Below are 23,013 nucleotides of genomic sequence, written 5' to 3'. Positions count from 1 at the left end.
TTTTCAGTTTGCTTGTATTGCATGGGTGCACAATTCTGGCGCTATGTTTAATTTCAATTTTTATTTATTTATGTATTATTCCTTAGCAATCTAGATGATGATAATTTGATGAAATAAGTGAAGAATGACTTTAGATCTTGCATGACTAGCAACACAAATCGAAATGCTACTATGAGTCTTGCCATTGCTGGCAGGGATGTGGCAGAATATCCATTTTACACAATAGAAGGCAGGCAAGCATGATTACAAATATGAGTATAATTAGATATGGAGTACATTTTGTTATAAAAATATTTACTCTAGCACAAAAATTATTAAAAACAAATTGAATTGCGAGGGAGGGGGGTGGGGTTTGATTAGGTGGGGTTTGATAATAGTAGGTTCTCTTGTGCTAAACTTTCAAAACAGTTCAGCACCACATTTTCAATTTGCATCCCTGTCCAAGAGCTCCATTACTACTTAATTTCTTAGGTAACTCTCTAGATGAGTTGACTAAGAAAATGCCAGCAAACTTTTTTTTTTTTTTTTAATTACTCATTTGAAGAAGTGTGAAAATGCCATGAAAATGTATGGACATATTTTGTCAGCTACAATCGCTTTAGGTTTGTGAAGGTTGTAAATCAATGAAGATGACATTTTTATAACAGTATGCACACACAAGTATTCCATTTCCATACCATTAACTTCTATTGTCTTGCCATTATTGGCAATGGTTCTGGTAGGCTTTTCTTATTTTGGTTAGCATTCCACATAACTTGCCTTACAAATAATCAGACTTGGATTTGTGCCTTAAACTTAATGATTGAATGTTAAAATAACCCCAGTCTGGAATGATAAGAGAGACATTAGGCAGATGGGAACGGTGACTGATGAGATAAATTCTGATACCCTGCTTTCATAACTGTCATTACTTTGTTAAAGTCAGATGTAACCTTTCAATTTTAATAAAGGAGACAAGTTTATTTTATTGATGAGCTTTCAGATCTTGACATTTCGTCTCTTAGCCAAGACATTATTAGGAAATTGCTGGTAAAGTCGAATAAAGAATAAATATACAAATAAAGTTCATTAAGAGCACATAGTATGATACATGGATAAGAAAGATTTCAAATAAGAGCAATTGCAAAAAACATGAATACCTATAAGAGTACAATCAAGTACAAGATACAAGACATAGTTATAATTAAGAGCAGTAGTAGAATACAGCAAGGTATGGAGCAGTTGTGCAAGTACAAGCTGATGCAAGTACTGGTACAATTGGGTGCCATATAGTCCAGTATAGTCGAGAGTTGTGAGGTTTACAGATGCTGTCTGAACAAGTATTTCTTGAGGAGATGCTGGAAGGTGTTGAGGGACTGAGCAGCCCTGATATCCATGGGTAGGTCCTTCCACCACTGAGAGGCAAGGGTGGAGAAAGAGTGGGCTCTGGAAGCAGGGTAGCGGAGGGGGGGTACTGCTAATCAGCTGGTGGTGGAGGAGAAGAGGGGGCGAGAGGGGGTGTAGGGAGAAATTGTAGTCTGAAAATCGGAGGCACTAGAAAGGTCGAGTAAGCGATGGGTGAGTACAAGAGTTTTGAATTTGATGTGAGCAGTGATAGGAAGCCAGTGGAAGGAGCGTAGCAGCAGTGTAGCATGGGAGAAACGAGGAAGGGAAAAGACAAGGCGAGCAGCAGAGTTTTGGATGAGCTGCAGCAGACAGGAGCGTGCCAGAAAAGAGATGTGCTGAGAGTAGGGGAGGGGAGGGCTGATGGTGACACTGAGGTTCTTGGTGGATGAGGAGGAAGAGAGGTTAGTGGATTTTTAATAAGCAAGTGAAAGCTGAGAGGTTTAGCAATTATTCATATCATATCATTGTATTATAAAGAACTGGATTCCTTATCTTTGTAGTCCCTCCAATACACCCCTGATTGAAGGACTGCAGAGGGGCCAAAGCAAAGAACACAGTGGAATGCTGCTCCATTTATAATATCCCCCAGCCAGAAAGCAGGCTGCAATTTATCATGTGGTAAACTGTCATAACGCATATTAAAATACAGCATGTTAACAGGAGGTGGTATTTGCTAATGAGATATTTTAGCGTGTTGTATGTTTTCCAGCAAAAAACTTTGATGAATATAGCAGTAAATTGGAAAACATGCCACACAATGCTGTAAACATTCAACACACAGCAAAAAAAAAAAGTACCACCCTTTAGTAAATTAATCTCTGTAAACTTAAACATAAAGAGAGAGTAAGAAAGACAATTTGAATTGGAATAACCCTGGTCAAGTTCAGGAGTCAAATTTCATCCACTTACCAGTATCCCAATTTAAACCCCTGGGTATGCCTTCTTTGTGCTTGTCAGAGTGGTTTACAGCTGAGATGAGTGGTGCAGGGATCAACCAAGGTTTTCAACCCTGACACACACACACACACACACGCTCTATACTAAGCAGCTTCTGTTCCTCTAGCACAAGCTAAAATACAAAATGAAAACTGACACTGAATAAAGATGCGTAGTTGCTGGTACCAGTTGCTTACTTTCCACAACAGCGAGCATGGACTTTTTAAGGTCAATGGGTGTACCTACTTAAATTCATTTAACAGCTCTTAATATTGCGGTGAAAGATTACCGCTCAATAATCATTCAGCGTTTTCAAAACAAAAGCAGATGCACATTTTGAAACCCCTATAAAAGTTTAAAAGCCTCTATCTGAATCACCTTGCTTCACATCTGTTATAATGCCTTTTGCACATACTGGTCAGATTTTTTTCCATTTTTCTGCAACTTTCTTTGCATAATTCAGATGCAAACTGGAAGCAGGTTGTCAGCTTCAATCAATCCTTGTCAACACTAGGCAGAGTTTATAATGAAAAGACCAGGATGTCGATGAAAACTGCCAGAGTAGATATACTGTCTTATTGATACTATTATGCAAAGTGCGGATTGTATAAAAAAGAACCATTCTGTTTCTTTGAAATATCTCCTTTGGTAATGACAAATGGACTTTGGTTTATAGTTCTGTTTTAATATAAACAACTGTTGTGTTTGGAATTCCCTTTAGCTCAGTCACTGACTTGGTGATTGATTATCACCAGGGTTAGACCAGCAATGTTAAAATAACTCATTGACAGCTTATGGTCATTATTAAATCAGAGACAGACCAAGGCTGTACTGAGTCCAAAGACAGCAATCTTATTCAGACACCTCATTGGTTATGTTTGATAGTCAGCCCTTACTGAATAACTGAAGTATTGATCATAATGGTACAATATCACTTCACTCTGGGTTTAGATTCCTGGTATTCCAATAAGCTAACAACGCTCGTGAAACATCAACATCCCTCCACCTTCCCCTTCTCCACCTCTATAGCAGCCCCAATTACTTATAAGAACATAAGAAAGTTTGCAAACGAGAGGAGGCCATTCAGCCCATCTTGCTCGTTTGGTTGTTAAAATCTCATCAAGCAGCTTCTTGAAGGATCCCAGGGTGTCAGCTTCAACAACATTACTAGGGAGTTGGTTCCAGACCCTCACAATTCTCTGTGTAAAATGGTGCCTCCTATTTTCTGTTCTGAATACCCCTTACATGTCAGGGTGTCTGACTCCCCCCCCCCCCCCCCCCCCCCCCCTCCAAAATATCTGATAGATGACAGTCTCACTAAGCCCAGTGGGCAAGAGATCAAATATCATATCTATACACTATCATCATTTCTATGTCTTCCATTATATTTACAAAGCCGTTAGTTATGCTTGATTACATACTGAGGTTATTGCCTCTCCCGAACTAGGAGAAAAAGAAAACTTGTGTGCCAATATATTTTAAATATTTTAAAAATGGGGTACGTTTTGATGATTGACAGTTTACCAGAGAAGTTTGTTTGTATGAAACCAAGCCATATTTTTATAGAAACCACCAAGCATTGCACAGAGAAATTTGTTTTATTATTTTGTGGCAAACTTTAAAAACTTGGGGACATTTTAGTAAACCTATTTTAGTAAACCCCAATAGCGATGAAAACACCACACATTATATATGCATTCTACCTATCCAATCATATCGCTCCGTTGGAGTAGATCACATCACAACGCTTTACTGCTTTTGATTTGTAACGAAACTAGACTAGACGAAAGCAAAAAAAACATTCCATCACCATAACAACAACAGAGACTACCTCATAAGAGAGGCAAAAATGTATTCAGCTGTCCGAGAATAAAAAGCAAAAGAGAGAGAACAAAACTCGAGCTAATGGTATATAACAGCTATGATTTGTGTTTAGCTGCATTGAACTCAGAGACAAACATTCCACATTTTAAAATTCAGAATGATTATCTCATGCAGTACACTTAAATTACATTACTAAAGTATACAACAAGCACTCTCTGCTACAAATTAACCCTTTTATGCAAAATAACTGCTGGTATTGCTGCTCTGTGTAGTAATCAACATAATCTGGTGTTTACAGACCAAGAAAGATGTTACTGGGAAACTTTGGAGACACAGCAGAAGCAGATACTATACTGTAGTACCGTCCAAAAAGTTTCACATAATTACAGAGCTTGTTTTACCTGTAGAATCTGTAGAGGCACAGAATCGCATAAAACTGCTTATTGCACTTTGAAGATGAGGTTCAATGTAAATTTCTCGTAGCTGCAGCCTGATTGATGCCACAGAAAAAAATATCACTGAATGCTCAAAGGGGAACTGTGTTCAGAAGATGCTGTTAATAGCGTGGGATCTAATATTATTTAAATGTCTGTGTGACCTTTGCTTGACTCAATCAATCCGGCACAGAATAAGGTGAAATAAAGACAATATATCTGTATCTTTGATCAACCTGCTATGTTTGACAGCAAAGTCTTAACTACTGCACCTACTTCACAAGCCAAGATGGGAGATGGGGGGCTCTTCATAAATACTCCTGGCCACTGTTAATTAACCTTATTATCTTGTATTCTTCTCTTCACAGGGAATAATGTGCTTTGATGTGAATATCAGTGAATTTCAAGCTTCAAGCACAGTACTGAGGCAACCATTAATCTAGGGGGGTCACATAGGGTTTGTTTTATATCTTTGCCAGGAACCATTATGTCACTTCAAGGTTCCCTCATAGATATGCATTCATGACAGCATTGAAAAGCTACATTTTCGGCCTGCTTTGAGTTAGGCCAACTTTTTGCCGGGTGAGGATTATTCAGTTGCTATGTCACACAGAGTTAATGCAGAGTCAGGTTATGCAAAAGACTTTCCATTTCAAGGCCATCTCCCTTTTCAGTCCAATTGAATCACACAGCTTTTTGAAAATTGTTCATAATGCATCTCCCTTTTATTTGATCTAAAATCCTTATTATGATCAATTTTTAATGCTATAAAAAGGATAGAAACCCATTTTCTAACCGGACGTCCCATTAATCAATATTTGGCAATGATTTTGAATCAATCTTGCTTTCTGAATAACATTGCAATAACACACGACTCCAAACAAGCCTGATTTGCTTTCTGTTTGTGCATCACCTCTCTTGAGACGCGATCCTGTCTGATGTCTTTTGAATGCAGGATACCACAATAATCAATCATCCATACACAGATGGTATTAATAACACAGTAACTCTGAATGAACTGTGTATGTCAGCGACATCACATGAAATAGCTCTCTCTAGAAATCTCATGAAAGGACATTAATTTTATAGTCAATTAAATTTTAATCTACCCACCAAAAGGCTTGTAAGTTGACATTCCGAAGCAAAGTCTTGGAAATGTTGGTGCTTTTACAAATAAGCAGAAAAAAATAGAGTTGTTTGGTATTCATTAATGGGAAAAAACTATGTTCATTACTTAGTAAAAAACAAGGCAGGACCTTGTTTACACAAGTATTGAGTACCAATCAATACCAATCTCACAGTGTGATTCAATATATGTTGTGATCAAACTAACTAAAATCACTCTCATGTTATATGCAATTATGTGTAGCCTTTATTGTATCCTTTTGATTTAAAAGCACTTTGATTGCATTAACAATAAGTGTTATTCAACAGCATACACAGAAAAATAACTGAAAGTCAAATGAGCTAGAACAATGCACTTATTGACTACAGATTTGACTTTAATTGGTAATCGTCTGCTCCATCTGACCCCAGACCCAGGGATAATGCATTTCTTTTTATCTGACTCATGTTCTAACATCTCCTGGGCGTCTCAATGAGCAATTATATCATGCTGCCAACCTATGAAAAGATAAAATAATTGTAGTTTACATTGTAGTATTGGACAGGAGTTATGGTGATGACGTCTTGGACAAATGCACCATTTAGAAATACTGAAATAATGAGACAAAAGTTTAGACTTTGGATTTGGGTTAAGGTAGGATTAGATTGATGAGATTCTTTACAAAATACTTTTTTCTAAATAGTCTTAGATAGTATAATCTTGTTATGTGCCACTCATGACTATATGCACCACCATTACCTGCTGGTCATTTAATGCAATGTGAAAGTGCAACGCTCTCCCTAATGTGAAATCATCTCAGTATCACAGAAAAGCTGAATGTCACGGTAATTACAAGATGCTCTTTTGCGTTTGTTTGTTTATGTTAGGAATAAAGCCACACATACTCTTGCAGTGTGCGACTGTATCGCTCACATCTACACTTGTTATGCCTCATCCTTCTGTCAGAGTCCTGGTTAAAACCCCATTGATATCACTCAACTGTCAACGGAAACGATCCAGATCGATTTCAAAGTGTCAGACAAAAACATGGCATTGTTGATACAATGAATTACATCAATCACAAAATGTTTGCTTTGGAACATCTGGTAGACACAAACCAAGCACCAACCTGATGGAGAGCCAGTCTGCTGCTTTTATAAAACTAGGAAAAAAACGTAATTAGAAAATCTCATCAGAATTGAAGAGGAATTCCAGATACCTCACATTAGGGTGCAGATTGGGTTATTGAGGGGCATCTGTAAGAAATTCACTGGAATTACATCTTAACATCAACAGTCGCCTGGCGACAAAACAGCCATCTGGACTGTAGTCTTGTCTATCTCAGTGAACAATATAAACATAAACACCATAGCCCCACAATGTGGAGGTATTAAAAGACAAAAGCAATGCGTAACTATATTCAGGTTCAAAAACTTAAAGAAAGTGTAAGAAATCTCTTTCGCTCATGTCCTGTGGTGCCTACTGGCAGTAACCAAAGCAACAACTTTTGACAAGGTGCAAATTAACCCACTGCCCAGATCTGCCCGCTAGACGTGTCCCTTCACAATGACACATCTGCAAATAGCTGCTGGTTCCCACCAGGGAAGCTCTTTGTTGCTGTGGCTGGAACAGGAATAAAGTTACCCTTGAACAAATGAAGGTTCTGTCTAAATATTTAAAGATATTTCTTAAGCGTATTTGGACTTGTCTGAATAACTTATTTTGACATGGACCTGTACACTCTTCTCCCTTTAAGTTCAGCGACTGGCTACAGCGAATCTATGAGCCAATGTAACAGAGAGGAGGCTGGGTGCAAACCTGCAACCACACACATAGAGAGTGAGGGTCTCTATGCAAAAGAGCCAGGCTTGTTGGCATTCATGGTTACAGAGATTTTAACCTCACCTGACTGACAGATGTCAAAATATGTAATGGCAGTGCATCACACAATTATACACAGTATGTAATGTGTACCAGTACCCAGTCACTGCTTTTCCAATGGCTGTTTCCAATATCCATACATTCCTTAAGCAACCCCTTAAGTAGAATGCCAGGGAAAGTAATTAAGTATCCGCAAGGAGCGATCGAAAAATGGTGTTCATTAATTGCTTTGGAAAAAAAAAAAAAACAATTAAAAAATCTAATTGAAAAAAAAAATGCACATTTTATAATGGAAAATGGGAGATCTATGAAGTGCTGGAAATACATATTAGGTAAGATTTAATATTTTATTAGCTCTATGCACTTTAATGCTTTGACCATTTAATCTTCTGCATCACTTGTGAGAAAGCTGTTTTACTAACAACAGGTAAGAAAACACTTTTAAAGCCATAATTATTAACATACAGTAAAAGCAATTTAATGTAATGCCCAGAGACATAACATACTTCTAATGAAGTAGGGTTATTAACTTATTGATAACTGACAACTTATGCACGCTTAGTGCAATTCTGCATAGTTCAATTACCTCTGTTCAGCAGAGGAAACTAAAGTTTTGTGATTTATATGCATTACCATTACACAAGGCCACCCACTGACAACAGTCCCCAAGGCTTCCCTGGTGTGTAATAAAATTGCTTTTCATGCAATTGCCTATGTTGTCATGAATAAGGATTTTATTGGTTGCATTACAGGGTTTTACAGCCATGCATCAGATAGAATTAGAGATGCAGTATGGAGAACAGTTGTTCACAATTAGAAAGAAAATTTAAGATGTAGAAAATACATATATACCTTCTAACAATGGTGGCTAATTTAATGACCAACACCAACTTGGATCAAAATACTAGAAATCACTCTATCAGAAAGTTCTACTTTTCAGATGGATCTGGTTTGTAGTGCAGAAAGGAAAGCGCTCTTACTTTCTAAACTCTTCCAAGCAGATTTAAAGGGTCTCCTGAGCTGTTGTGGGCAATGTTGCAGTGAAGGAATCCAACATTCTAAACTGGGGAACAAACAGGGGTATGGTTATTGAGCTCAGCTTGGTACATTACGTTGAGTAAATCTCCATTAGCTCTGAAGTAAATCTCTGAATTTTTTTCAATTAATTCAGCAACATAACCCAACCGAGCAAAACATACCTCTAACAATTAATCAAATCCACTCACTTAATAAAATATAGATTTTTTTTTTTTTTAAACTGTCCTTAAAGGAATTGTTGTACATCTTAAAAACATGGTACATAATTGCAGGACATAACATACAGCGAATATTAGAAAGGTCTTGTGGTTGTTAGTTTGCAGTTAAAGCAGTGAACAGTCACATGGTACCTTATCACTATTTTATTGCATTAGTCAAGTAAAGACAGCTGTGGAATCTGCAAGTGCAAATGAAGAGTATTCACACCATTCATTTCCTCCCAAATACACCTCCCATACTGTTTAAACCACAGGGAGCTATAACATATTGGAATTGGCTTGGCAAGATTGCAGTTTTATGTTTTTGCTGATCTGTTCTATAGTAATACTGTAGCGTTTTATACTAGAGAGCTACATTTCTCGCCATTAAATAGTATCAGAGGCTTAAAGGTGTCTTAGTGTAACAGGACGGAGGCTGGATGCAAGCTTTGTTTGTTTGTTTCTTGGATGTTATTACTGGAGACAAAAATGGTTGTTGCTTACAGTTATTACACTATACTGCATTGTACATAAAGACATTTGAATATTACCTCTAAATAAAGCTTGTAAAAGGAATGCATTCGACATTGAAAACACATCAGTCATAAGCAAAGCAGAGATTGGTACTGAAAAGATGAGCCAAAGCTTATGAGGGTCTAACTTTTATAAATTCAATAATTGGCAGACATTTATCATTTAAAACCGCACGTGTAAATGCAGTGTGATTACAAAATATGTAAGCAAATGCAATTTTAATTTTGGAATTAAACACGTAGTTGCATTGGAATTACACAAACATCTATGTAATTGCTGTGTTATTACAGTGTAATGTGTTATAGTACATGTTTTATGTAAAATACAGAGCGTTTAAGCATTTTTATTTGACAGTTACAAATTTATAAAGGAGTTCAACTTTAATATGTTTCCAATCTATTTCAACAAAGAACTAGATGTGGGAAAGCAATAGTGATCAAATGTTATTGGACCTAAAAATAACTTTATATACCGATCTACCTGGGGTCATAAATTAGTTTTATTTTTTCCAATTGAAGATGGCTATTGCAAAATAAGGTAATACTGCATGGGGTCAAAATTAAGGGCTAGGGGCTATGATATACTGTTTCTAAATTAAGTTTGAACCAAAGCATTGACCAATTCTCATTTCCTTTTGTATTTAAGTCATCTGAAACTGCATTATCATAATCAGCTACATTACAAAGGCAGGGTATCAAGATGTCCTAGGACTTTATATTTATATTTCTAAGAAATATGAAGATTTTCTTCATTGCAAAATGCCTTATCTTCTGTTCCCATCAAAGCACATTGGTACTTTAGAGAAGTATATGGTATTGGGTTATTGATGGTTTTCTACATTGAATCTGTTGTCCTTGTGAATTATTTAAATACTCTGTTAACAGAAATAGGATATGTTTGCATGTCCTTTAAAGAACCAGAGGTTGTTTGTCTGCTTGGAAAAACAACACAGAAGAGGGGATTAAACAAGTTGTTTGTAACTTGATTTTCATATATTTTTAGCATATAATAATGATGAAGGCATTAGCCAAAATGTTTGCCTACTCTAATTCTTCTGCCTAGAACTATCGCTCTGTCTCTCTCCTGTTTCTCTTTAAAACTCTTGAGCGAGCTGACCTCTGCCCGCCAGCATCCTTCCTCACGAGCACTCTCTGCTTGACCATCTTCAACACAGGTTCTGTTCTGCACACTCCACAGAAACCTCCGTCCTCTTCAGCCTTTGACACTGTTGAGCATGCTCGTCTCCTCTCCTATCTCTCTGACCTGTGGATCTCTTGCCTGGTTTTCCTCATATCTCTCTAACCGTTCCTTCCAGGTTTCCTCGTATGGCTCCTCGTTATCTCTTCGCCCCCTCACTGCAGGTGTACCTCAAGGATCTGTCCTGGGACCCCCTCCTCTTCTCACCCCCTCTCGCACTCTCCACTCCTCTTGTAACTTGTAATCCTAACTTGTTGCTTCCTTTTTTTTTTTAATTAGTCATACTATTGCACTTAAACTACACTGTATTTAAATATTAAGCTTGCATTGTAACCCTTTACTGCCCCATAACACCTGTAAGTCGCCTTGCATAAAGGTGTCTGCCAAATAAATGAATACATTATTATTATTATTATTATTATTATTATTATTATTATTATTATTATTATTATTATTATTATTATTATTATTATTAATAATAATAATAATAATAATAATAATAATAATTGCTGATCTCTAAGTCTGATGTCTAAGAGGCTCATAAGTTACTTAGATCTGCTTCTCAAAATTCGACTACTCCAACCTGTGAATGAACTTTGCCTTTAAAAATATTTAAGTTAGAGGCAGGAAAGAGTTTTGACTGTGTATTGGTCACCTGGCGATCCAATCAAACTCTGCCTGCAGGCAGCCTGTAATAGGGTTTATAAAACACTCTGATTCTTAGGCATTATTCTATACCTTTATGAACCTTTCTCAATATATCTATATTCAATCTCTGTTGCCTTTTGCCTTTTGTGGTTTTCCTCCCTGGAGCATTGTATATAGGTCCAAGTTACATGTATTTAATTTCTTTTGGCAGTTATGCACAAAGATAGCATGCTGTGTCAGTGCACCATTACCAGATAACCTTTTGATTTCTGATCAGTTTGTTCCTATGGGGGTTTAATGTGTTTTGACTGGGCTATAATACACTCCCGAAATCCCCAATGAACTAAATCAATTTTCCTTGTGTGGAGGGGGACAAGAAAGTTATATTTTACTCATATGTCACTTACGGGAGGTGGTCTATGAATGCAAACATATATGTATTTTTTCACCTCTTTGAATGGATTTGTGCATGACATACAGTGCCATTTGGTGACCAAGCAATGTAATTGTGGTTTCTTTAAACGTGATTCTTGCATAGCACACACTTACCAGTTATATCTGGGCAAACTGGCAGAATACAAAGACAGCCTTTCTTATAATTGTCATGGTATCATTGCTTTATAACTGGAATCACAATAGTTCTGAAGGGGAGGCTTTTTGATTATGTGACAGGATGGAACCTGGATATTTAGTAATACGGAAAGAAATTTATAACAGATAAAAGCTGCAACAAAATGCATTTGCATATTGCTATGTGACAAGCAGTCTCTTTTGCACAGTGATTATTATTATTATTATTTGTTTATTTAGCCAACACCTTTATCCAAGGTGACTTACAGAGAATAGGATGTGTGAACTATGCATCAGCTACAGAGTCACTTACAACAATGTCTCACCTGAAAGACGGAGCACAAGGAGGTTAAGTGACTTGCTCAGGGTTACACAGTGAGTCAATGAGGCAGGATTTGAACCAGGGACCTCCTAAAGACCTTTTCTTAAAGTACTAGACAGCTCAGCCTAATATTACCTTTGCTGTTTCTCATCTAGACATCACCTGTTACAGTTCTCTGAGTGTTATTGCTCTAAAAAGTTGTTTTTATATATTTCGTGTAACTGGGGACGTGCTTTGAATTGAAAACTCCTTGTCAAAGTTGCCAGAACAAGGTTCAAGGTTTTTCTATTTTTTTTATTATTATATAAAGCTAGACAAAATCAGGTTTCTGTTAATCTAAATCGTGATAATGGAAATAAATATATAAAAATATATCCACAGAAGCACCTTGGTGGCATTCAATAGAGGCAAACACACTATAAATGAAATCTATATAACAATATCTCACTTAAGATTAACAAAAAAAAACCTTTTCCCATCTTCCTGCAATGTGGAATCCTCACCGATATTAATAAAGTGAGCCATAGCCTCAAATAAAAGTTCCCTGTCAAATACTAACAGCTCATTAAAGCAAATTACCACCAGCTTACCCCAGTCTCATTCTTCAAAGGTACATGTGTTTGCCTGCAGTGGTGTATGTGTTAATACATCTCGCTAGCTTCATAATTCTACTTTAAACAGATTACACAATGGCCCAAAAATATTGCTGCATTCACCTTATGTTGCTCCATTAGAAGTTTTTTTAATTTTTCTACTTACTGTAGTAACATTTTGTCAACTCTTACAGTAAATTAAACAGCACCAGAAGTTGCTGGTATTAGAAGGTGGGGGGAGGGTGCATTAAAAGACAAGATAGATGCGCCCTACTGCATGTAGCACGTGGCGGACCATAAGATCGGAGAGCTCTGCCCCCTTTCCCACAGAGGAAGTATGTGGTAGGCTCGCGGTGTGTAATAAAAGAACGACTACCTCAATTCTTGGACAGGGGAGTCAACAATTGCTTGCAAAGGTATAAATATCAAACATTGTAAAGTTTTGTCAGCCTCTTCATCTCTTTCGAATTGACCCCATGGATATCTGGGCTTTCTGATATAAACATATCGTGCACTGAGCTGTATTGAGGTCTGGTCCAAAGTCAGTTTGGAACTCGTGCTTATATGATTGTATTGGAGGTATACCTTTTCGTATGTTACAGTTTTTTTTTTAAATCAAAAAACATTTGTCAGCTTAATGTGTTCAGTAATACTGTAGATGAGTATAGGGCAGCAGAGCCAAGGAGAGGACTCTCATGATTTAAAGGCAAAGTTTTTTTTGTTTTGTGTTTTAAGCAAATAGAGTATATTCTACCTTAAAAACTCACCTGACTATTATTGGTAAATCACCTCTAGTCTGTGCAAGAAAATACACAGAACAGTGATAAGCTATCACTGGTACTGACAGGAAACTCTGCAATGGTATTATTCACGTACAACCGCACATATCAGTGAATAAGACCAAAGCTCCACTGTATCCATTGTGATTACGTTATTCCTTTTGCTGGTAAACAGACTTTACATAAACTAGAGGTATAATTTGCATAATAGATTTGTTTTGGAGTGTTCCCCTTTGACATATCATGATCTTAGGTATACAACATGAAGCTGGCTTTCACCATTAAATGATTCAACAGTATTGTTCTTCAGTGCTTAAACCAGATAAACAGCAGCAAACAAAATAAAGTCATACATTTGACCTGTTCTGCACTGTTGTTTTATAAAGGGTTCAAAGGTGCAGTTTTAAAAGCCTTTTACAGCAAGCATGCCAAATAATTCAAACAAATATGGGGAGAGTATAATTATATCAACAGGCCAAAAAGTATTCCCCTCAAGGCTTAATGATTGAGTTTAATTAACAAACAATGCTAATATAATTAATGCTTACATTAATGACCCTATAATTATATAGCTGTTTCCCAGGCAATTCGGTCTCCAAAGTGGTGATCCACAAAGGTTTTGTAATGGTTCTGTACTAAGGGGTGCAAACCAATGCACTCTAGTTATCCATATACCAGTACCTGACAGGATGCTACCACATGGAGATGACTGTACAATATTTGTTTATGCTAAGGTGCTTAATTTATGCAGAAATACATAAAGCAATTCCTGTCATTCAAACCACAGTTCTTTAGAATCGTTTCTTCAGAATGCAAAACGCCCTTGGCTCATCTCATTAGGCTTCACAGTACTTGTGTATACCCAATATGTGCATTGATAAGTAGGACTTACGCTGCATATGTGCAGTGATTATATAATTATGAATAACCCTGAAAAGTACTGAGCTCACTTAATGCCTTTTAATACTGCTACTTGACCTTTGAGTAATTCAAACCATCAAATGCAGTTGTCATGAAGTCTAGCTACTAACACTGTAATAAGCTGAAATATGTATATTTAATTTGATGGATTTGAAGGTGACTGCTAATTGATTTTGTTAATTTGTGCAAACACTTCCCTTATTCCCCTTTGCTGTCATGTATTTTTTACTTTTTGTAATTTATTTTAGTCAGTGTAAAACAAACTGGTTAAAAATGACAGGCAGACACCAAGTGTTAATATCTTAGTGTAAAATAGATTGGGGGCACTATAGCTTTAAAAAAAAAAAAGAATCTGGCATAAGTTTTGCTTTGTTACTGCACTGGATTTAAGATATGCCCAAATGCCCAAAGTCTTCTGTATATTATGTCCTTTTTATAAAAGCATAAGAAATATACAGCATGCTGTGTTGATGGATAGCGCAACAGCACCCCCATGTGGGCATGTAGAGTATTTTAATAGCACTATGAGAGGATGAAACACCCATTTGTAGTTACTGTTCTGGAAGGATGTATGGTCATTCCTCAGAGAATTCCTCAATGAAAGGTGTTGAAACATAAGTTGTCGTGTTTTCGTGAAACGGTGAAATAATTACAGGCACAATGATGCAGCTGACTTTTTTTTTTTTTAGCTAATGAATTTCCTTTTACACAGTAGTGTAAATTTTGCAGATTTTATGTTTAACACCTCAGATTGCAGATAACATACTGCACTGCATGTTCTCTGTTGCTGTTCAGTCATTTGTAAGCACAGCACAGAAGGATCTGCAAAAAAAAAGGTTTATCTTGTGATTAATAGTTTCACAGTGTTAAGCATTCAGAGCGCAGAATATTCTTCCCCCCACACCCCAGTTGTTATTGAATCATATATAGCATTAGAGTGGCTACTCAGGCTTTATGCTTTTTTAATGTTATATCACAGTGGGGAATCCGTATGCATTGTGCAGCATTCACTGTATTATTCAGCAGAAGGCTTGCAGCACAAACACAGAATCCAACAAAATGAAAGTCATTAGCAACTGTAGCACTGAAGTCAAGCCACAGTACACCACCAGGAGAGAGCAGACTTGTACAAAGACCCAAATGGTCACACGTCTTGCTTAAGCAACCTGCCATGCATGCAGGGAAGCAGAGGCTTACTACACTGTCAATAACCTGTATGGACCTGTAATTCCTAAAATCAAATTCAATGTTGCTTGTACTACAACAAGGTTTACATTTCTGAAAATATTCTGTACATCAGAAATAAACAATTCACAATAAATCCCAGTGACATTTTACATTCTGTGTCTCTAATTACTGTGTATTTGCAGAGTAGTTACTGAGTTACCATCATCAACGGCACTATCGCGCAATATTAACCCTATCCCTATCCCTAACTCTAAATCTAATCCACCTAGCCTTTTCTGATACAATTGTGTACTTACATCTATTGTACAAAAATATTTACACGTTAAGCAGATTGTAGTTATCCATAATAACATTGTAATTGTGTGCAAGTACACAAGTATTTAATAAGTAACTACTAGGTAAATACACAATAACTACAGACAACAAAGTGTTATCTAAAGCCCATTGTTACTGCTTTGAAATGGACTGGGATATTCAAAGATACAGTGCACCTTTACCCAGGTTTATATGGACCAAGCACAGGCAAGTAAGAAAAAAACTGATCGCCTTAGCTTGTCAGATTCTGAGTAGAGTGATCATCATAGACACTATCTAAAAGCTAACAGAAACTTACTTTAAACAGTTACATACATTTCAAGTAAGTCCAAAATAAAACCTAAAAACTCGTTTAATGTCTTCACACTTAAAAACTTTTGTTAGGTTTATAACAGCAGTCACAGATATCTGACCTCGTCTTTCATTATGTGGCCTCGTCTTCAGCTCAGGACTCCAAACTGTTGCTACAGTATGACCATTGCTTCAGACGCTGATGACCAGCAGCACATAGCATATTTAATGATAGAGATTCCACATGGAATTAAGAACACAGCAATACCAGAAAATCCTTCTTAAGTTTTTACCACTAACACCAACCTCTCCTACATTTCACCTCGTAATTCATTTTACTCATTCTTATCCGCCCTTTCAGGTTATTTCTTTCATTTATTGCTTTTGATATTTTTCAAATGTTAATCATTTAGTGTATAATCCCTGAGTGTCTGGCAGCAGACAACGGTTATTGGCCAATCACTGTGCGTGCAGACCAACACTTTTTTTCAATATGACCATTAGTGAGAGCTTTACACTAATCGCTACTCTAATAATCATAAGCCTCATTACACCATAAGGAGACACTGACAGATTTCGAGTTGAATTTTATTGCAGTCAAACCCTTTTCATATAAAAGAGAAAATGGTGACAAATGCAGTGTTGACTTGCAAGGGGTTTAACTAATAACCTGACAACATAAGCATTAAAACACAGAGGCATTGATACAACACCTATACCTGGTTTTCTGTGGAAATCTAAAATTGCTAAGTATTGCATTGATTAAAAAGACCAGTATAGTCAGCAACTTAATAATATGAATGGGGTTTTATTGTTTTTAGATCTGTAAGTGGCTCACTGGTGTGGGTCTGATTTTGTTGATTAACCCAGAATACTACAAAGTTAGTTAAATACTAATACTTTATTGAACTTACAGAGCAGCATGCAATACAAAAAATGCATTAATGAGCAAAATTATCAATTCCAGAGACAATAGAGGGCAGCAGTCTTCTTTTCTTTCTCTATTCTAACAAAAGAGCTCTAAACATGTCTTTTTATACCTAACCTGGAGTTACATCACTGTTCAACAATTCTTTCTTTTTGTAACTGTTCTCCAGTACAGCTTGGTGTCCTCCTGTACCTTTTCTCTCTTGGTCACTTTTCATCTTCTGCGATAACCAGATTCACAATCCATGCATTTGACACACACACACACACACACACACACACACACACACACACACACACACACACACACACACACACACACACACACACACACCTTGCTCATAAGATATATTGCTATAAAAGATTACAAGACACAGACATCGGTACAGCAGATTACGATAAAATACAAAGCACAGCAGCACCTCACCTTGCAACAGATCATAAGCATACTCTAACAATTAGAGTTGTGATACCTGTGTTTTTCCAAAGACAGGCTACATAGAGAGTCATCGTAGCTGGTTCGCCCATTATTCCAACTTGACAGGAGTAACTAAGAGGAGCATCAGTTAATAACACGTCACAAATGCTTCATATTAATATTTGTGTGGGGTTCTATTTGACCAAATGGTTGCCGCGGGGTCAGAACATCACACCAAAAAACATCCAAGTTCCAAAACGTTAACTCACAAGGATTATTATTATAAAGAATCCCTCCTTTTGGTTGCCTGAAGCAAAAGGAACTGTGTGTGATCGACAGAAACCAAACCGTGTTAATCCTTTTGGCTGCCAATAAGTTCTTTTAACTCCCAGCCAAAACATTTGAGGAAGGCAATCACGACACACGTCAGATGCTAATAAAACAGAGGAAAAGCAATCCAAGTCACAGCTGATATCCCACAGGTGCAACACTGGCTTTCCTTCCAAGGACTTGAAGGGTCAATTAATTGGACGACCTCTTCAGGGGAGGGATTAAATGATCCCTATCAACTGGACTTGGAGAAAGTGATAGAGCAATTCAACACCTGACAAACGGAACACCTCTCACTGCTTGCAGTGACAAAAGAAAAGCAATAGACAAGGCTACGTCTGCCAATCACTGTCAATCTCTTAACAAGCTGAGTGCCTGCTTGCTGCTTGATCTTGTCAATCCCTGCTGGCATGGGATCATTAGCCCTATCAAATCCTGATTGGTGGGCTTTGGGATCAATGATAGAATTGAATTTTAATATAGATAAGCTGAAGAGAAAAGAAATCAGCAGGAATTTGATAAATTCTGTATTATTGTAAAGCAATTCCCAAAAAATTGGGATTTTTTGTACCAAGGGCATTGCGAAGAGCTGTACAGCATATAAACAAACACAATGAGATTGAATGGGTCATTCTCTGCTACTGGGATACTGAAAAGAGTGACTGGATGCCTGTCCAAAATAACATACAAACAGAACTCAAAATAATAATATTCTGTTTATTCATAACATTATTAATAAAAAAAAAAGAAAACATTTGCATAAACAATCCAAAAGTGCAAAGATTAAAACTTTATTTTACAATCGCTATTTTCCAAATCGTTCATTCTTTACTCAACTATTCAACAGAAATAGCAAAAAATAATAAAACGACACAAAATAATAAATGTTCTTAAAACCCACAGGCAGTGCTTACAGTGATTACAATGCTATTATGCATAGTTACAATGTACTTAACGTGCACATCTTTTTTGCATGATATATGCAAGTACACAACTGTATCAGACAAGGGTTAGGGTTTTGGGTTAGGGTTATACCATGCAAAATAATGTACCCATTAAGTACATTGAACTATGCATAATAGCATTGTAAATATATATAAGTACACTTGTATTTAATAAGTAAAGACTATATAAATACACAGAAATTAGAGGCACTTCATGTAAAATGTCACAGTTTCTTCTTTGGTTAAACAAATAGCAATGGCTGTGTTATGTTCTGTGTTGAGTGAACATAACGGGCTTTCTAAATTAGGGAGAAAATAAAAACAATCACATCTACAGTAGATTGAGCAAAATGCTATTTAAAAAAAAGCACGATAGACATGAGAATCAAGTAATATCTGTAACAGGCAGGTCAACCATCACTTGCATAAATATTTATACTTCCACAACATTCACATTATTATGCCACACACAAGGCCAGCCATGCAGAAATAAGAGAGTGCTGTATTATTTTAAGCCAAATCAAAGTTGGTGAGTGGGTGTAAGGACGGCCTATATCTAGACAATTGAGGTTATAAATATTAAGTTATCTTGCAATTAATTTTCTTACGACACGCTTCAGTGCCGTGCAATTAATCAATAAGTAATTGGGCTTTGGAAACACACCTCCAATCAGTTTATTTTAGCAGGGCTCAGTGATATGTCTTGGAAGATAATTTCTTTTGATATTATCACACTACATTTGGTACATTCCAAGGTCAGGTCCCTTAGTGGTTAGACTAATATTATCTTTGCCTCCCTGAGAGAAGGTCCAGTAGAATAGTAAATAAGGCTGAGAGCATCTGAAGACGAGACCTTCTTTGCTCATTAAAATCACACTTCAGCAACAGCAGTCTTGTGTGCTGCGTTTCTTTACTAAGATCCTAATATGAAAGCAAGCCAGACTGTACTGGAAATGAATCACAATAATATATTTTTCTCTCTCTCTCTCTCTCTCTCTCTCTCTCTCTCTCTCTCTCTCTCTCTCTCTCTCTCTCTCTCTCTCGTGGGCTCATCTCTTACTTAAAAAGCAGGTAGCTTCAAATTTTGCTTTATTTGATTTCCTTTAAGATTTCATTGATTCAGCATTTATTCGCAGTACTGGGTTTCGTTTGCTCCAGTATTGCATATTATTCCTTTTTAGTCTTTACTTGGCTGTGAGCTTGCTATAGGCTTGTCTGGAGAATCACAAGTACCAGGATGGAACAGCCTTCCTTCCATTCATGTCATGTGACCATGTGACTTTTCAACTCTGCTATCAGTAAGAGTTGGTTGATCTGAAAGACCACGTTGTCGCTTGACTGGACATTTAAGGTACTCGGTGGCACTGTGCTGCTATTGGCAATCATTTGGTAAGGACAGGTATCACCTCTATAACCATCCCCATCTTGTTTAATGTGGGGAATTACCCTGGTATTTCACCTTGTCTGTACAGTAACCTGCCCAGATTAAACCCATAGCCTGAGATTAAACCCAGGTATTGTATGTAGATAGCCAGTATTTAATTTTATTTACTAGGAATAGATATACTTTCAAAAATAAGTCTGGTTTTAGTCATAGCCTGCATACAAAAAGTGTTTTAATTTATCTTTTAGGTTATTAGTATCCATTACTCAGCAGGATTTACTGGCAAGGAAGGTTGCATGTTAGGTGTGACTTTTCCCTAATTCAGCTAATCTTGAAGGCAGCATGTGATTTAGAAATTGCAAACGCGTTAAACATTTCTAATCTCGCAGCAGTTTTTTTTTTTTTTCATTGTTATCAGAAGGGGGGGGGGGTGTTGGAATATAACTGCACCACCACCTGTCACTTTGACAAAAGAGCTAAGGAGCTCAGTGGAAAAGTCCCTTGGTAATTTGTTGACCCCAGCCTGTCAGTTTCATGACCTCGGTTCACAATCAGCCATCTTGGCACTTTTTTGAGCCAACAGATGCTTGCAGCTCGATTTCTAAAGAATTCTGCTCGAATCAGCCGAGTCCCCTCTTAATGAGTGGAACCTAATTTCAGGCGTCTCAGGTCACAGAGGGCAAAGGTAGAGAAAGTGCAGGGAATGAGCGTGGAGGACCTTCTCTGCAGGGGAGGGCTACTTACCGTCTGGGGTTGCAAACGTTGATACAGCTGAAGCGAAGCAAACTAGAACTTGACTCCCTTCAGCTTGTTTCATATAACAGTCAGTGCAGAAAGAGAACTTGCGTTTATTAATATATTAAAATGTTAAATTCACAAACGTTTCATTGAAGAAATTGCAAAATGCAAAAAAAGTTGTCAGTGTTTATCAATTAATGAAGTTACTTTTAGTACTGATATTTTAAAATGTAGCACTCTTAAGTGTTTAATTTGTTAAAAAGTCTAATTGTATGTCATTGCATTTGTTAAGTTTCTATTAGTATTTCTAAATCAGCAGTACTGAGCGCTTTATAGTAACGGATGATCACTTTATAATGAACAGGTTTGTCTTTCTTTCTTTCATTCTTAAATTATCATTTGAGTTGCTTTTTTCAATTTTGTATTATTTTTCTTCTGTTTTGTTTTTTCTACAGCAAGACGTCTAAATGTTTCACTGTCATCTATCGTAAGGTAGTGTCTCCTTATTTTATGATTAGTAGATTTTTAAGGTTTCTAATAAGAACATGCCTGGAAAGCGAAGAGTAGGTGACCACAGCATTCCCAGCAAAGGCAACACCATAGATATCCTATCTGGAAAAAAAAAATGCACAACGGTCATAATAAGGAAACACACTAAGATTAAATTTTTCAAACAAAGAATGCACTATGGTGATGGTATAGTAACTGACTTGTGTGTATTTGGTCATTGTGATGGAAAATATGTACCATTCTACCAATGGATTTGACAATTGATCGTTAAATAGGATATAGTCTTCTCGATGGATTACGTTTGAATAGAACAAACATAGGTCCTCTCCTAAGTAGAGGTATTGGACTGGGGGGGTAAGTTACTAAGTAAGAGAAGCTAATATACTGTAGTTAGTGGATGTTCAGCAGGTTTATCTTGGTCCTGAAGTGAATTTTCATTCATTCTAACCCCGGGCAATATTAAGGCTATAAATCCTCTTTTTTTATTGTTGTAATTACAGGGCTCTCCATCATCATTAAAATCAAATTACTCTCTGCGAGATAAGCCAGAATGCGGGGCTGCTAGGAGAGAGGAGTTTTATCAGCAAGAAGTCTGAGCAGAATGTAAAGAAAAGCAGTGGCAGAAATGTAATTCATTTAACAATGGCTTCTTAAATGGCTTTTTTTATCCCCCTCTCCTTTTACGTTCTATTTCAATGTCATTTGGTTAAAATTTGTACAAAAAAAAAAAAATGTGACTTTTACTGCAGTTTTGTCTTTGTTATTTAAAGACTATCTAATGACAAATTACCTTACCATAATGACATACTGTGCTGCCTATGCATCTCAAAGAACTGGGTAGTTTATAAGAATTATAAAAGCAAGCTAATTACAGTATAGACAAGGTCAAGCGGGTTTGTGTTTTTAATGCTAAATCACTCACCACAGTGGTCCGCAACTTTTCCAAGATGAGGAAATCTCTGTGTTGTTATACAATAAAATATATAGAACGAGGTACTCCGACAGACAGCATACACAAAGGTTCTAAGTGTGTAACACAAAAATAATGAATGAGTGAGGGAAGACATAGACACCATTGACTTATGAGTTAACTAAGCCATTTTTTATTTTTTTATTTTTTTTGCTGTTTCTGTGAGGGGCTCTGAATTCTCGACGATGCCCTTACTGTGATGCAGGAGTGCCCCCAGAAACGTTTCACATGGTACGCAAAACTGAACCACACTGACATCCCATCTCATGCCGATAACGACTCTGCATCACCATGCTGGAAAGTGTTTCAGCCAATGGGAGTGATGCATGTTTGATCTTTCCTGAGTTGCACAGTGCCTACACTATCACATTAGAAAACTGCAAATAGCATCACTGTTTCCCTTCCTAAAAAGGAATAAACACAGCACATTGCTATCTAGACAGGACAGCAACTACAGTGGCAGCCAAATAGTGCACAACAACAATATAAGGTGCAAATAAACCTATTTGAAATACAGACTTAAATTACAGAGAAAAACTAGCTCACGTATATGTTATGCTGGCTCCACTTCTAATCATTATTCTCACAATCATTACTAATGAAATCAACTCTCACCCCCAAAGCGTGGTGTAT

This window comes from Polyodon spathula, chromosome 29 (assembly GCF_017654505.1).
Source record: "Polyodon spathula isolate WHYD16114869_AA chromosome 29, ASM1765450v1, whole genome shotgun sequence".
NCBI lineage: Eukaryota > Metazoa > Chordata > Actinopteri > Acipenseriformes > Polyodontidae > Polyodon > Polyodon spathula.
This window is presented reverse-complemented; position numbering follows the sequence as displayed.